Source organism: Aedes albopictus, chromosome 2, assembly GCF_035046485.1.
Source record: "Aedes albopictus strain Foshan chromosome 2, AalbF5, whole genome shotgun sequence".
NCBI classification, from domain to species: domain Eukaryota; kingdom Metazoa; phylum Arthropoda; class Insecta; order Diptera; family Culicidae; genus Aedes; species Aedes albopictus.
This window is the reverse complement of record NC_085137.1, coordinates 383,206,707-383,223,247: the sequence shown is the minus strand read 5'-3', so window position 1 is coordinate 383,223,247 and position 16,541 is coordinate 383,206,707.

The following is a 16,541-nucleotide window of genomic DNA, read 5'->3' as shown; positions in this document are numbered from 1 at the left end:
ATTTTCCTGAGGAAATTCCTGATGGAGTTCCCTGAGGAAATAACTGGTGGAATCCCCGGAGGAAATTCCTGGTAGATTCCCAGGAGGAAATTCTTGGTGGAATCACCGGAGGAAATTCCTGGTAGATTCCCGCGGAGGAAATTCCTGGAGGAATCCCCGGAGGAAATTCTTGGTAGATTCCCCGGAGGAAATTCCTGGTGGAATTCCCTGAGGAAATTCTCGGTGAAATACCCGGAAGGAATTCCTAGTGGAATATCCGGAAGAATATCCTGGTGGAATCCCTGGACAGAAATCCTGGCGGAATTTCCTGAGGAAACTCCTGGTGAAATTCCCTGAGGAAAGACCTGGTGGAATCCCCGGAGGAATTTTCTGGTAGAATCCCCGAAGGAAATTCCTGGTAGATTCCCTGGAGGAAATTCCTGGTGGAATCCCCGGAGGAAATTCCTGGTAGATTCCGCGGAGGAAATTCCTGGTGGAATTCCCTGAGGAAATTCCTGGTGGAATTCCCTGAGGAAATTCCTGGTGGAATTTCCGGGAGGAATTCCTAGTGGAATCTCCAGAATGAATTCCTAGTGCAATATCCGGAGGAAATTCCTGGTGGAATTCCCGGAGAAAATTCCTGGTAGATTCCCGCGGAGGAAATTCCCGGTGAAATCCCCGTAGGAAATTCTTGGTAGATTCCCCGGAGGAAATTCCTGGTGGAATTCCCGGAGTAATTCCTAGTGGAATCCCCAGAATAAATTCCTAGCGCAATATCCGCAGGAAATTCCTGGTGGAATCCCTGGACAGAAATCCTGGCGGAATTTCCTGAGAAAACTCCTGGTGGAATTCCCTGAGGAAATACCGAGTGGAATCCCCGGAGGAAATTTCTGGAGAAATACTTGGAAGGAATTCCGGGAATCCCAAGAATGAATTACTAGTGGAATATCCGGATGAAATTTCTGGTAGAATCCCTGGACGGAAATCCTGGCGGATTTTCCTAAGGAAATTCCTGGTGAAATTTCCTGAGGAAATAACTGGTAGATTCCCCGGAGGAAATTCCTGATGGTATTCCCTGAGGAAATTCCTGGTGAAATACCCGGAAGGAATTCTTAGTGGAATCCCCGGAATGAATTCCTAGTGGAAAATCCGGAGAAAATTCCTGGTAGAATTCCCTGAGGAAATTCTTGGTGAAATACCCGGGAGGAATTCCTAGTGGAATCCCCAGAATAAATTCCTAGTTGAATATCCGGAGGAAATTCCTGGTGGAATCCCCGGAGAGAATATTTGGTGGAATTCCAGGAGAAAATCCTGGTGCAATCCACAGATGAAGTTCCTGGAGGAATTTCTTGAGAAATACCTGGTGGAATTCCCTAAGGAAATTCCTGGTGGAATCCCCGGAGAAAATTCCTGGTGAAAACCCCGGAGAAAACTCCTAGTGGAATCCCCAGAATGAATTCCCAGTGCAATATCCGGAGGAAATTCCTGGTGGAATCCCCGGAGGAAATTCTTGGTAGATTCCTCGGAAGAAATTCCTGGTGGAATTCCCTGAGGAAATTCCTGGTGGAATTTCCGGGAGGGATCCCTAGTGGAATCTCCAGAATGAATTCCTAGTGCAATATCCGAAGGAAATTCCTGGTGGAATTCCCTGAGGAAATTCTCGGAAGGAATTCCTAGTGGAATATCCGGAAGAATATCCTGGTGGAATCCCTGGACAGAAATCCTGGCGGAATTTCCTGAGGAAACTCCTGGTGAAATTCCCTGAGGAAAGACCTGGTGGAATCCCCGGAGGAAATTCCTGGTAGATTCCCCGGAGGAAATTCCTGGTGGAAATCCCTGAGGAAATTTCTGGTGGAATTCCCGGAGTAATTCCTAGTGGAATCCCCAGAATATCCTCCGGGGATTCCACCGGGAATTGTCCTCCGGGGATTCCACCGGGAATTGTCCTCCGGGGATTTCACCGGGAATTGTCCTCCGGGGATTCCACCGGGAATTGTCCTCCGGGGATTCCACCGGGAATTGTCCTCCGGGGATTCCACCGGGAATTGTCCTCCGGGGATTCCACCGGGAATTGTCCTCCGGGGATTCCACCGGGAATTGTCCTCCGGGGATTCCACCGGGAATTGTCCTCCGGGGATTCCACCGGGAATTGTCCTCCGGGGATTCCACCGGGAATTGTCCTCCGGGGATTCCACCGGGAATTGTCCTCCGGGGATTCCACCGGGAATTGTCCTCCGGGGATTCCACCGGGAATTGTCCTCCGGGGATTCCACCGGGAATTGTCCTCCGGGGATTCCACCGGGAATTGTCCTCCGGGGATTCCACCGGGAATTGTCCTCCGGGGATTCCACCGGGAATTGTCCTCCGGGGATTCCACCGGGAATTGTCCTCCGGGGATTCCACCGGGAATTGTCCTCCGGGGATTCCACCGGGAATTGTCCTCCGGGGATTCCACCGGGAATTGTCCTCCGGGGATTCCACCGGGAATTGTCCTCCGGGGATTCCACCGGGAATTGTCCTCCGGGGATTCCACCGGGAATTGTCCTCCGGGGATTCCACCGGGAATTGTCCTCCGGGGATTCCACCGGGAATTGTCCTCCGGGGATTCCACCGGGAATTGTCCTCCGGGGATTCCACCGGGAATTGTCCTCCGGGGATTCCACCGGGAATTGTCCTCCGGGGATTCCACCGGGAATTGTCCTCCGGGGATTCCACCGGGAATTGTCCTCCGGGGATTCCACCGGGAATTGTCCTCCGGGGATTCCACCGGGAATTGTCCTCCGGGGATTCCACCGGGAATTGTCCTCCGGGGATTCCACCGGGAATTGTCCTCCGGGGATTCCACCGGGAATTGTCCTCCGGGGATTCCACCGGGAATTGTCCTCCGGGGATTCCACCGGGAATTGTCCTCCGGGGATTCCACCGGGAATTGTCCTCCGGGGATTCCACCGGGAATTGTCCTCCGGGGATTCCACCGGGAATTGTCCTCCGGGGATTCCACCGGGAATTGTCCTCCGGGGATTCCACCGGGAATTGTCCTCCGGGGATTCCACCGGGAATTGTCCTCCGGGGATTCCACCGGGAATTGTCCTCCGGGGATTCCACCGGGAATTGTCCTCCGGGGATTCCACCGGGAATTGTCCTCCGGGGATTCCACCGGGAATTGTCCTCCGGGGATTCCACCGGGAATTGTCCTCCGGGGATTCCACCGGGAATTGTCCTCCGGGGATTCCACCGGGAATTGTCCTCCGGGGATTCCACCGGGAATTGTCCTCCGGGGATTCCACCGGGAATTGTCCTCCGGGGATTCCACCGGGAATTGTCCTCCGGGGATTCCACCGGGAATTGTCCTCCGGGGATTCCACCGGGAATTGTCCTCCGGGGATTCCACCGGGAATTGTCCTCCGGGGATTCCACCGGGAATTGTCCTCCGGGGATTCCACCGGGAATTGTCCTCCGGGGATTCCACCGGGAATTGTCCTCCGGGGATTCCACCGGGAATTGTCCTCCGGGGATTCCACCGGGAATTGTCCTCCGGGGATTCCACCGGGAATTGTCCTCCGGGGATTCCACCGGGAATTGTCCTCCGGGGATTCCACCGGGAATTGTCCTCCGGGGATTCCACCGGGAATTGTCCTCCGGGGATTCCACCGGGAATTGTCCTCCGGGGATTCCACCGGGAATTGTCCTCCGGGGATTCCACCGGGAATTGTCCTCCGGGGATTCCACCGGGAATTGTCCTCCGGGGATTCCACCGGGAATTGTCCTCCGGGGATTCCACCGGGAATTGTCCTCCGGGGATTCCACCGGGAATTGTCCTCCGGGGATTCCACCGGGAATTGTCCTCCGGGGATTCCACCGGGAATTGTCCTCCGGGGATTCCACCGGGAATTGTCCTCCGGGGATTCCACCGGGAATTGTCCTCCGGGGATTCCACCGGGAATTGTCCTCCGGGGATTCCACCGGGAATTGTCCTCCGGGGATTCCACCGGGAATTGTCCTCCGGGGATTCCACCGGGAATTGTCCTCCGGGGATTCCACCGGGAATTGTCCTCCGGGGATTCCACCGGGAATTGTCCTCCGGGGATTCCACCGGGAATTGTCCTCCGGGGATTCCACCGGGAATTGTCCTCCGGGGATTCCACCGGGAATTGTCCTCCGGGGATTCCACCGGGAATTGTCCTCCGGGGATTCCACCGGGAATTGTCCTCCGGGGATTCCACCGGGAATTGTCCTCCGGGGATTCCACCGGGAATTGTCCTCCGGGGATTCCACCGGGAATTGTCCTCCGGGGATTCCACCGGGAATTGTCCTCCGGGGATTCCACCGGGAATTGTCCTCCGGGGATTCCACCGGGAATTGTCCTCCGGGGATTCCACCGGGAATTGTCCTCCGGGGATTCCACCGGGAATTGTCCTCCGGGGATTCCACCGGGAATTGTCCTCCGGGGATTCCACCGGGAATTGTCCTCCGGGGATTCCACCGGGAATTGTCCTCCGGGGATTCCACCGGGAATTGTCCTCCGGGGATTCCACCGGGAATTGTCCTCCGGGGATTCCACCGGGAATTGTCCTCCGGGGATTCCACCGGGAATTGTCCTCCGGGGATTCCACCGGGAATTGTCCTCCGGGGATTCCACCGGGAATTGTCCTCCGGGGATTCCACCGGGAATTGTCCTCCGGGGATTCCACCGGGAATTGTCCTCCGGGGATTCCACCGGGAATTGTCCTCCGGGGATTCCACCGGGAATTGTCCTCCGGGGATTCCACCGGGAATTGTCCTCCGGGGATTCCACCGGGAATTGTCCTCCGGGGATTCCACCGGGAATTGTCCTCCGGGGATTCCACCGGGAATTGTCCTCCGGGGATTCCACCGGGAATTGTCCTCCGGGGATTCCACCGGGAATTGTCCTCCGGGGATTCCACCGGGAATTGTCCTCCGGGGATTCCACCGGGAATTGTCCTCCGGGGATTCCACCGGGAATTGTCCTCCGGGGATTCCACCGGGAATTGTCCTCCGGGGATTCCACCGGGAATTGTCCTCCGGGGATTCCACCGGGAATTGTCCTCCGGGGATTCCACCGGGAATTGTCCTCCGGGGATTCCACCGGGAATTGTCCTCCGGGGATTCCACCGGGAATTGTCCTCCGGGGATTCCACCGGGAATTGTCCTCCGGGGATTCCACCGGGAATTGTCCTCCGGGGATTCCACCGGGAATTGTCCTCCGGGGATTCCACCGGGAATTGTCCTCCGGGGATTCCACCGGGAATTGTCCTCCGGGGATTCCACCGGGAATTGTCCTCCGGGGATTCCACCGGGAATTGTCCTCCGGGGATTCCACCGGGAATTGTCCTCCGGGGATTCCACCGGGAATTGTCCTCCGGGGATTCCACCGGGAATTGTCCTCCGGGGATTCCACCGGGAATTGTCCTCCGGGGATTCCACCGGGAATTGTCCTCCGGGGATTCCACCGGGAATTGTCCTCCGGGGATTCCACCGGGAATTGTCCTCCGGGGATTCCACCGGGAATTGTCCTCCGGGGATTCCACCGGGAATTGTCCTCCGGGGATTCCACCGGGAATTGTCCTCCGGGGATTCCACCGGGAATTGTCCTCCGGGGATTCCACCGGGAATTGTCCTCCGGGGATTCCACCGGGAATTGTCCTCCGGGGATTCCACCGGGAATTGTCCTCCGGGGATTCCACCGGGAATTGTCCTCCGGGGATTCCACCGGGAATTGTCCTCCGGGGATTCCACCGGGAATTGTCCTCCGGGGATTCCACCGGGAATTGTCCTCCGGGGATTCCACCGGGAATTGTCCTCCGGGGATTCCACCAGGAATATCCTCCGGGGATTCCACCAGGAATATCCTCCGGGGATTCCACCAGGAATATCCTCCGGGGATTCCACCAGGAATATCCTCCGGGGATTCCACCAGGAATATCCTCCGGGGATTCCACCAGGAATATCCTCCGGGGATTCCACCAGGAATATCCTCCGGGGATTCCACCAGGAATATCCTCCGGGGATTCCTCCAGGAATATCCTCCGGGGATTCCACCAGGAATATCCTCCGGGGATTCCACCAGGAATATCCTCCGGGGATTCCACCAGGAATATCCTCCGGGGATTCCACCAGGAATATCCTCCGGGGATTCCACCAGGAATATCCTCCGGGGATTCCACCAGGAATATCCTCCGGGGATTCCACCAGGAATATCCTCCGGGGATTCCACCAGGAATATCCTCCGGGGATTCCACCAGGAATATCCTCCGGGGATTCCACCAGGAATATCCTCCGGGGATTCCACCAGGAAGATCCTCCGGGCTTCCACCAGGAAGATCCTCCGGGGATTCCACCAGGAAGATCCTCCGGGGATTCCACCAGGAAGATCCTCCGGGGATTCCACCAGAAATTTTCTCCGGAGATTCCACTTGATTTTTTTCCGGAGATTCCACTTGAATTTCCTCTGGGGATTCCAAAAGGAATTTTCTCCGGGGATTCCACCAGGAGTTTCCTCCGGGGCTTTCCACTAGGAATTTTCTCCGAGGATTCCACCAGTAAATTTCTCCGGAGACTCCACCAGGATTTTTTTTGGGATTCCACCAGGAATTTCCTCCGGGAATTCTTCCAGGAATTTTCCTCCGGGGATTCCACCAGGAATTTCCTTCGGGAATTCTACGAGGAATTTCCTCCGGGGATTCCACCAAGAATTTCCTCCGGGATTTCTGGCAGGAACTTCCTCCGGGGATTCCTAGGAACTTCCTCTGGGGATTCCACCAGGAATATCCTCCGGGGATTCCACCAGGAATTTCCTCCGGGGATTCCACCAGTATTTTTCTCCGGGGATTTCACCAGGAACTTCCACTGGGGATTCCACCAGGAATTTCCTCCGGGGATTCTTCCAGGAATTTTCCTCCGAGGATTCCACCAGGAATTTCCTTCGGGAATTCTACCAGGCATTTCCTCCGGGGATTCTAGCAAGATTTTTTTTCCGGGGAATCCACCAGGAATTCCCTCCGGGGATTCCACCTGTAATTTTCTTCGGGGTTTCCACCAGGAATTTCCTCCGGGGATTGCACCAGCAATTTCTTGCGGGAATTCTACCAGGAATTTCCTTCGGGGATTCTAGCAAGAATTTCCTCCGGGATTTCTACCAGGAATTTTCTCTGGGGATTCCAACAGGAACTTTCTCCGGGGATTCCACCAGGAATTTTCATTGGGAATACTACCAGGAATATCCTCCAGGGATTCCACCAGGAATTTCTTCGGGGATTCCACCAGTAATTTTCTCCGGAGACTTCACCAGGTATTGTCTTCGGGAATTCTACCAGGAATTTTCTCCGGGTATTCTACCAGGAATTTCCTCCGTGGATTCCACCACGAGTTCCCTCTGGGAGTTCAACCAGGAATATCTCCACCAGGAATTTTTTTTCCGGAGATTCCAAGAGGAATTTTCTTCGGGGATTTCACCAGGTTTTTCTTCCAGGAGATTCCACCACGAATTTCCTCCGGTAATTCAACTAAGAATATCTCCACCAGGAATTTTCTTCGGAATTATTCTTAGAATGCCCAGAATACATCCCTTGCGAAATTTCCGGAGAAAGTTCCAGGCGGAATCTTTAGAGGAAATTCCTGGCGTACGGAAATCCCTTGCTAAATTTCCGGAGAGTACACTTGTCGAAATCTCCAAAGGGAAACCCTTGCGAAATGAACAGGATGAATCCCAGATGAAATCATCAAAGGGAATTTCCGGTGGAATACAATTCCTGGAGATTCCCCAGAAGGACTTCTTTATAATATTTCCAGAGGGAACCACCGTTGCATTCTCCAGAAAGAATTTCTGGTGGACTCCTCAGATGAAGTCCCTAGTATAATCGCCAGGAAAAATTCCAGAAGGAATGTTGAAGAAATTTCCTAGGAATTTTCCGAAACAACTTACAAAGGATCTATCGTGTAGTAACAATTGTATGTAAAAATACCTAAATTTATTTTGAATTTAGTTTTCCCAATAGCCACGAAAATATAATCATTATTTCCAACTTGGTCCCAACGGCTCCGCAACGTGTAAGCAACATTGAAAGCATGCCGCCAAATCCACCGTCCCGCATTTTTGGTGGAATGAATACAATAAGATGAACAATAAATGCTTTCGCTGCTGCTGGTTGTTTTCATATTTCTACCTCACACCGTGTGCTGCGGCTACGAGGGAATATTTACGCATGGAATGGAAATTCAAAAAGTATGCTATGAAGTTTGCTTTTCAGCAGAATAAATTACACCATTAGATTGCAAATTTTCTCAGCAATCTTTTGGTGTATACAAAATTTCATACTTTCATATAAAAATGTTGAGAAATCCTAGGTGCAATGATTCCATGCGCAACAATACATACAAGCCAGCAGCATATTACGCTGCGTTCATAACGTTGGAGTTCATTTCTTCTACGACTAGGGTGCGCCTGTGATCAGATGGTCAGTCACCAAAAAAGTCGAATGTAACTGTACATAATCTTGCTAACAAATATCAAATTCAATAAGATTATTTCATTTGTTTCTCTATGTTATTCAAACCAATTCAATAAAAAGGTTAAAAATGAGTGCCGTTTGTTTGCCCTGGAAAACGTTCTTGTGACGGACTTTCGATGCGGCATTCTATTCTTGATTGATTGATTTATCTTGATTATAGAGACTTTCAGCCCTTGGCTGTTTTTATTCTTATCACAGTTAGGATGTTTATATAAGTATAATAAACCATCGCGTTTACCTATTTGTCTATATTTGCGTCTGTCATTTTACTATTTACAGTAAATAGGAAATACTAACACTAAACTGAAACTGATTTCAAGCAATGATTGCAATGAAGTGTTACTGATAGTATGAGGTTCCCAATTGATATTGTTTTCAATAAATCAAATTATCAACTTATTATTTCTACATGTTGTAAAGAAATAAGATAGTTCCACAATTTCATTCAAAAAATCAGAGCGATTTGGCCTTTGAAAAATATCGCTTAGTACACTGCAACGTGGATTACTCCGAAGGTTCATTCTGTCTGCTTATTTCGAGCTAGGCGGGTTCATTGATCGTCTCGCGGCGATCGTTTCTCGAGCAATGGCAAATTTTATGATCTTTTTGCGAATTTTTGTTGCAAATTCTAAAGCTATTCGCAAATTTCAGACAACTTTTTTCACAAATGTTATTTCCCTAGAATCTTCTTTACGAAATTCTCTATCGATGGATGTCTTTCAATTTCGAAAATATGTCTCGAAACGTTCTCTGGCATGTAAAAAAGGAAGAAACGTCTTACAATTTCTACAACTTCTTTTCACTAAAAAGCTATTCCCGTAAAATCTGAACAAATTATCGATATAGTTTCTTCACAAGAAATAATCTACTTTCAATTTTGAAGAGACAAGTTTTCTTCAAATTTTCCTTATTGTTACCAAATTTGATAAAAATGCAATTCTAGTAAGCCGCACGCACCACAGACAATTTTCGGGTGCTCGACTGACTTGGGTCTTAACGTGCCACTACTAGCGGTAAGTATTTTACCTAATGTAACCATGGTTTACGTAGGTTTAATTTATACAAAAACAAACCTTTTCTTCCTGCAGTCGGAAAAGTTTTCCCCTGGCCCTGGAACATAATCGCCGGCTTCTGACGCATCGGCATCCAGTAATTGACTACCGTTGACGGCACTGCCCTGCAGACAAACATCACCCCCCGCATCACCCTCTTTACCGTGATGGGGGTAGTTCCGACGTCCTAGAGGATTCGAGTCTACCGGTGTTGTTCCACCAAAACCCCGCCGGATGAGACGATGGAAGCTGCTTTCGAGATAGTGCTGAGCAGGTCTTGAGGAAACCGCTGTTGGTGACTGGGGTGATGATTAGTGGGCAGTTTCAGTATGCGAACGGCGACGAGGAAATGTAACTGTCGGTCGAGGTCAATCCGGGAGTATTCGCCGACTAGAAGCCCAACAAGCCCTGCCGGAAGGAATTCATCAAGAGAAATATTTTCGACTCGAACAGGTTAGTTAAACCGGACCGACAGTATTCCTTGCCGAACAGCCAAACAAGCTTCCCAGGGAGGTGATTCGAATTTCTTGAGTAATCGAGAGAAAGCAGTGTCGGGAGGATGCAGACGTCCGGTGTTCAGGAGAAAAGTGACCCATTTGTGCTGAAAGATCCTGGCGCTTTTTATCATTTGATTAGATCTTTTCCAAACGCTAACTATTTCAGGAGCTCGATTTGAATAGGTCGTATGTGCTTTTGTCGATATAAAATTCGATCAGTTTATTTTAGTCAGTATAGCAATATGGCAGATATTTTGCAAACTTTTTATGATGGAACAGAGAGCCTGTTTTGTGAGGATTCTGCTGTATGTATAAACTTCGCTCAATTTCAACGGTTTTCGCTATAATAAGCGAATCCAACTGATCGAATTTTTAATCGACAAAAGCACATACGACCTATTCAAATCAAGCTCCAGATTTAAATAAATAATATTTCAATGATATTTTATTACATATATACTCATTCGTTTTTTTTTCTTAAGAAACTGAAGCATCCGGCTGTATTCGAATAATTGCTTCCACTAGCAAACAATTTTCTTAATAATTCAAACTACACAAGAAATTTTATTTGCAAACATTATATAGATAGCGTAAAATGAGCTTGCTTTTTTGTGAATTATTATGAAAATGGTTGGCTTGTGAAAGCAGTTACTCGAGAGCAGTAGTTTGCTTTATAATACCGCAGACAGACGTTCTAGCTCGAACAAATTTATTCAAATTTTCTATGTAAATTTTCACTAGCGACACCTAGGCAATCGATTGCCACAGTGCAGTCGCGTGCAGTTGACAGTTTGAGAAACCACGTGCTTCCAGCCGCTTACTTACCACACAATTCACCACCCACCGAAAAATAAAATCAAAACAAACACTGTCAAAATCATTCCTACATTTGCGTCACATTCACAAAGATTTCCCAATGCGAGTAAAGTTCATCCAAATGCAGTATTATTCAAGTAAATCTATGTAAAATAAAAGTAATAATGTGTAAAATATTTTACAAGAGTCCTGCGCTAATTTGTGCAAAAGATTTTAGACATTAAATAAAAGTCATTTACTCTGCACAAATTATGTGGAAACATTATTAGCGTGCAACACGTGCGGTCTTTTCCCGCCATCCGGCTGGAAGACGACCGTGGTGACAGTTGTTGGTCGCAACGTACATGTGAGGCAGCGATTGAATATGAACGTCGCTAACGCCATCTGTTCGCTGATTGCCACTTGGCAATTTGTGGCGGCCATGTTTTTTACACAAGCTGCTGAGTCAAACTTGAACGTCTGTCTGCGATAATACTCTATTCCCGAAAATACAATCAAACAATACAGTATGCTGTTAATTATAACGTAAAGAACAATAAATCAACAATTTCATTGATAATTACAATTTTGTTTTAAAATTATGGTTGAACGTCTTTGCAACAATTTGATTTATTGTTATTGTTGCTGAAAATGAATTATATGTCTACCTCATAACTTGTTGTTTTGCGAAAATTTTGTTCGAGAAAAACGCCGAATTTTTATTGTAACCTAACTTAACCGCCTATTCGCCATATTGTGAAATGGCCCATTACAATTTGCCAAATGGTATAACACAATATACGAACATCATCACTAAAAGTGATGCCGGATAACATGTGAAGTTGTGAATGCATAGTTGTAAGTGGTTGTGAACAATAAGCGATATAGCACGCTTGCAGTTTACAACTATGCGGGACTTAACAAAAATCTCACTTTTACTTACCGAAATTAGAAAAAAAAACGCGGAAAACATCCCCGGATGAAACAGATGCACTATGAAGCAATGGCGGTTGGCAACTAAAATATATTTTTATAAGTCCTTAGAGTAAAAACAGCATCCCAATATTCACGGAAGATAATAAATATCAGAAATCCTTTGGAGTGTATAACATAAAAGAATGGAATGCATATTTTTTAGACAGTGCAAAGTTTAAATCAGTAACAAATTTTGAAAACGACGTATAATCAATGCTATAGCAATGCTACAACCATGCTACACCATTGATTATACGTCGTTTTCAAAATTTGTTACTGAAATCTTCAAAATGATTTTTTTTTTAACTATTAAGCTAACAAATATATTCATTTTTCTCTGTGATAGGAATAGTGCTTGATTTTCGTTAAAATTACAAGCTATAAGCTACACACACTATCTTTAGCATGTTTTCCTCATGCTTCAACACCCATAATTGAGAGTAAAAATACAAAAAGTGATTTTGGAGAATACATTTGGAGGAAATCGAACTATTCAAAATTATTCCAGTATCATTGCATGTATCATTATCATACATGTTAAATATAATACTTGCAAAGTATTAAATAATCACATTTTTCCAATTCAAATAATTTGATTGCAAAACTATTATTACTTGTATCATTATTATTCCACGAATAACCCCTCTATAATATGAACGATTGCATGTATATTATTTTCCTATTCGGGATCTTCTATCGTAGTTTCCAAGTGAATTCACCCAAGCAACATGACTTGTTTCAAAGCCAGTGACAGCAACATCAGTGCAATTTATTCACTGTTCGTATGAAGGACAACAGAACACAATGGCTTCTTCTTTGAGATGCAAAAAAGCGTAGATGCGTTATGCAACTTGAGCTGGGGGAATGGTAAAAAATGGAAAAATATGTCCTAGCAAAATTTGGCTGGTTTTTGCCAAGCTGTAAATACAGCAATCCATCCAGCAAAATATTTTTTGCTGAATCTCCAGCAATGTGTATTGACAGCATATTTTGCTAGTTGACCAGCAATTTTGTCCGCGCTCGACTCCAGCTGAAATTTTTTGTTCTTTTTTTATGTTTACAAATTGTGAAATTTTATAATTAAATGGTTTAATCAGCAACTTCCTGCTATCCACCAATACTCAAAGGCAGGCATTATCCATTAACGGATGCAATGCCAAGAGGCTTTTTGTCGGAATTCCTTTGAATTCTTGGTGATCCAGTGTTGTGGAGAGAATGAGTGCGCAACATGTTTTGCCGTAAACTACAAGTGTTTGACAACTGATTTGCTGGTGATTCAGCAATTGCAATCATTGCTGACTTATCAGTTGCCAGTACTGATGTTTCAGCAAATAGAAATTTGCTGATTGCGTCTCAGCAATTGATTTTGCTGGATGGGAAATCTTAAATTTGGTGTGTACTAGAGTGGGTCATCGTTTATATGGAAAAATGAAAAATTCAATGGTATCCCATCAGATCAAAGCTTTTTTGATCCCATTTCACCCAAATAAGTGTGCAAAATTTGGGCACGATCGGTTATGTCTACATTTTGCGCATCGCGTTTGAAGTTTGTATGGGGTTTTACATGGGAAAACACACTTTTTTGCATTTCTCTCATAACAAGCTCGATTTTTTTTTTTAAACCGTGTAACCGATAAAGTGAAGAAGGGTGTCCTGAAAAACTTTGTCGAAGACCGCGAAGTGATCTGAAGCTTATGAAAAAAGTTATAGCGTTGGCATTGCTTGGCGAAACAGCATGATTTTGTTGCTATTGTTATTCCTTTACATGTTAAAACATAAACACATGCATGCGGTTCGTTGGTTATAACTATTTTCACAAGCATCGGATCGCTTTGCGGTCTTCAACAAAGTTTTTCAGAACATCCTAGGCTATCATTTTATAGTATCGGTTAAAAAGTTTCAGACAAACTTTTTCAACTTATGGCCAAAATGCAAAAAAGTATGTTTTCCCATACAAAATCCCATACAAATTTCAATTGCAATGCGCAAAGTGTAGACGCAACCGATCGTGCTCAAATTTTGTACAGATACTCAGGACCCGAAACGGAACCAAAAAAGCTTTGATCTGAGAAAACGGTTCCGATGACCCACACTAGTACACACTCTCACTCTCACGCAAAGTTTTGCGGTTCAGCGGTGGGTGTCGGGCCACACACGGTGTAAAAATTTTGATTATTATCGAACTTCCATGTACCTCGGATTTTTCTTCACAGAATGTTAGAATTTCGGCTATAATGTATAAATGCAAAATTTGAAAATATTCTATCGGGGAAAAATTGAGTTAGCTGAGTTTTTGGCTATTTCCCATACTAAAAATCAAAAACTACTATTTTAGCCCGAAAAAACGTCCCATACAAAATGTATGGAAAAATTATCGCCGATGAAATATTCACCCTCATTCTTGTTTACGGACGTATACACTTTCGAACGTTTTTGGTTCGATCGAATCAGTAGGCCATTTGATTTTGCTGGCGTAAACGGGAATGCGAACGATTTTCGTTCGAAAGTGGATTCGATCGAAAACAAGAATGAGGGTGATTTTCTAGTTGTCCGATTATGACTACCCGGATAAAAACTAACCATAGGGTATTTGGTGAAAACCATTCATGTACCATACAGTGTACCAGCTACAATAAAGTGTATTGTAATGAAATGGTTCGCCAAAAGCTGTGCACATTGTAGCTACTATACATTTACATTCGACCGTTATGTAACAATATATTATACTGTTTTTCCTACGTTCGAACCATTCACTATTCCGAAATATTATTTTTCCGTGCATTTTTAATTATTTATTAGGTTTTAGATTTTTCTTGGGGCAAGACACTGTGCTGGAGAGTACATTTTCCTTCACAGAGTTGCTCAGAATTTCTTCGGATTGCTCCCGTTTTTACTTGGGTGTTGCCTGATTTATCGCAAAATTAAAACAATATTGCCCGATATCCCGCTTTTCTTGCAGCTTTAGGGGTGTTTTTCAACAAATTTCGTCGATCATTGGTGAAAAGAGCTACTCAGAATTTCTCAGAGTAACTCTCAATTGCAATTTTGTTGATGTTCGTGACGTTTTTGTTGCAAAGGAAAGGAAAGAGAAAAATGTGAATCAGTTGAAACATCTATTTAAAGCCAATATTGCCCGTTGTGAAGATTTATATTTATAGATTCCGACGCAAATCAAAACATTTTGTACCTTGTATACGTAAAATTCAGCATATTGGTAGTTCCGTGTTAAAAATTGAGCTCAATCCATCAACGCAAATCAAAGTTACAGCATCTCAAACTTGACCATTTTGTATGAAAATCGGCGTTTGCCCGATCAATTATGCACCACAGTGTATATTTGAATCGAACTAGACAGTTTTCTCATGAGTTGTTATGTATTTACTTTAGTCAAACTGGAGACTCAATATTGCAATAACGGTTAAGCACGCTGTAATGATACTTATGTACCTCGTCACTCACATGCAACTACATTAGTGGTCTAATAACATTTAGCGCGCTCGGCATAGTTTCGTCATGCCGCTCAAAGTGTTGCCACAAATAATGCTTAGTTTGCAAAACCCAGTTATCTGGCTGGTGGGACATGGGAGCCTAAGCTTCAACTGTTAACCGTTATGTGTCCGACAAACTTTCTGCTTTTTTCTACATCGTGTATTTTAAATGGGTGCTGGGTACCCGGGTACCCTGTCGGCCACATAAGGGTTAATGCAATCAGAGACTACTCAGACTTAGACGAGTTTAGGTTAGTTTGGCTAGAAAGCCTGAGATGCCATAAACAGGAGGAAAATGACAAGATAATATAACATTATGTGGTTTATGTAATGTAAAACAATACAGCATAACAAAAGAGAACCATTCCAAAACCATTTGATTAAATGTATAGCCAGTAGTGAAATAACAATTAAAAACAATATATTTACGGTACATTTTATTGTTTGAAACTATACATGTACCATACTATGTACGGTATATTAAAACCCACGTATCAGTATTTCGAACAATTCATTTACAATAAAATGTATGGTTTTGCAAAAAAAATATATATGGAGAAAAATATTTTTTTTTTATATTGTTACGATACTTAACAACCCGTATAGTATATTGTAAAAATCTTATTTACAATTCACTGTATGGTGTTTACATTACATCTTATTGTTTTTGTATTTTTATTTTTACAGTGGTATCTATTGTAACAATATGGTTCTAAATAGTACTGTTACAATACAACGTTCGGTTTTTCTACTGTATTTTTTATTCGGGTATATAGCCCAAAAACTTATCATTTTCGAAGAAAAATACGAGGTAGGGTGGGGCGGGGCAAGATGGGTCAGTGCCATTTTTGGGCGCATTACTCATGTTTTGTTTAGATTAATAATTTTGTTAGATGACCAGCATGAATATACAAAAGTTTGAGGCATTGATTGAAAAATTATTCACTCTCATTGGAAATAAAAAATAAAATGGTCTTTAGCCATTTTTCTTATGCGATACATTCCATATAATCTCCATATAAACGGCCGCGGGGCAAGATGGGTCACCTTCAATTTTGAACGTTTTTTTGGAGCATTCAAAAGTTATTTATTTTTTATTACAAGACTATCTCATAAATGACTTCAATCAAGCGGAATGAACACTCAAAATAATAACATAAAATTATGATAATTTTTTAGTGAAAACATCGATTTTCAAGACGCCTTAGGACCACTCAAATCGTAAAG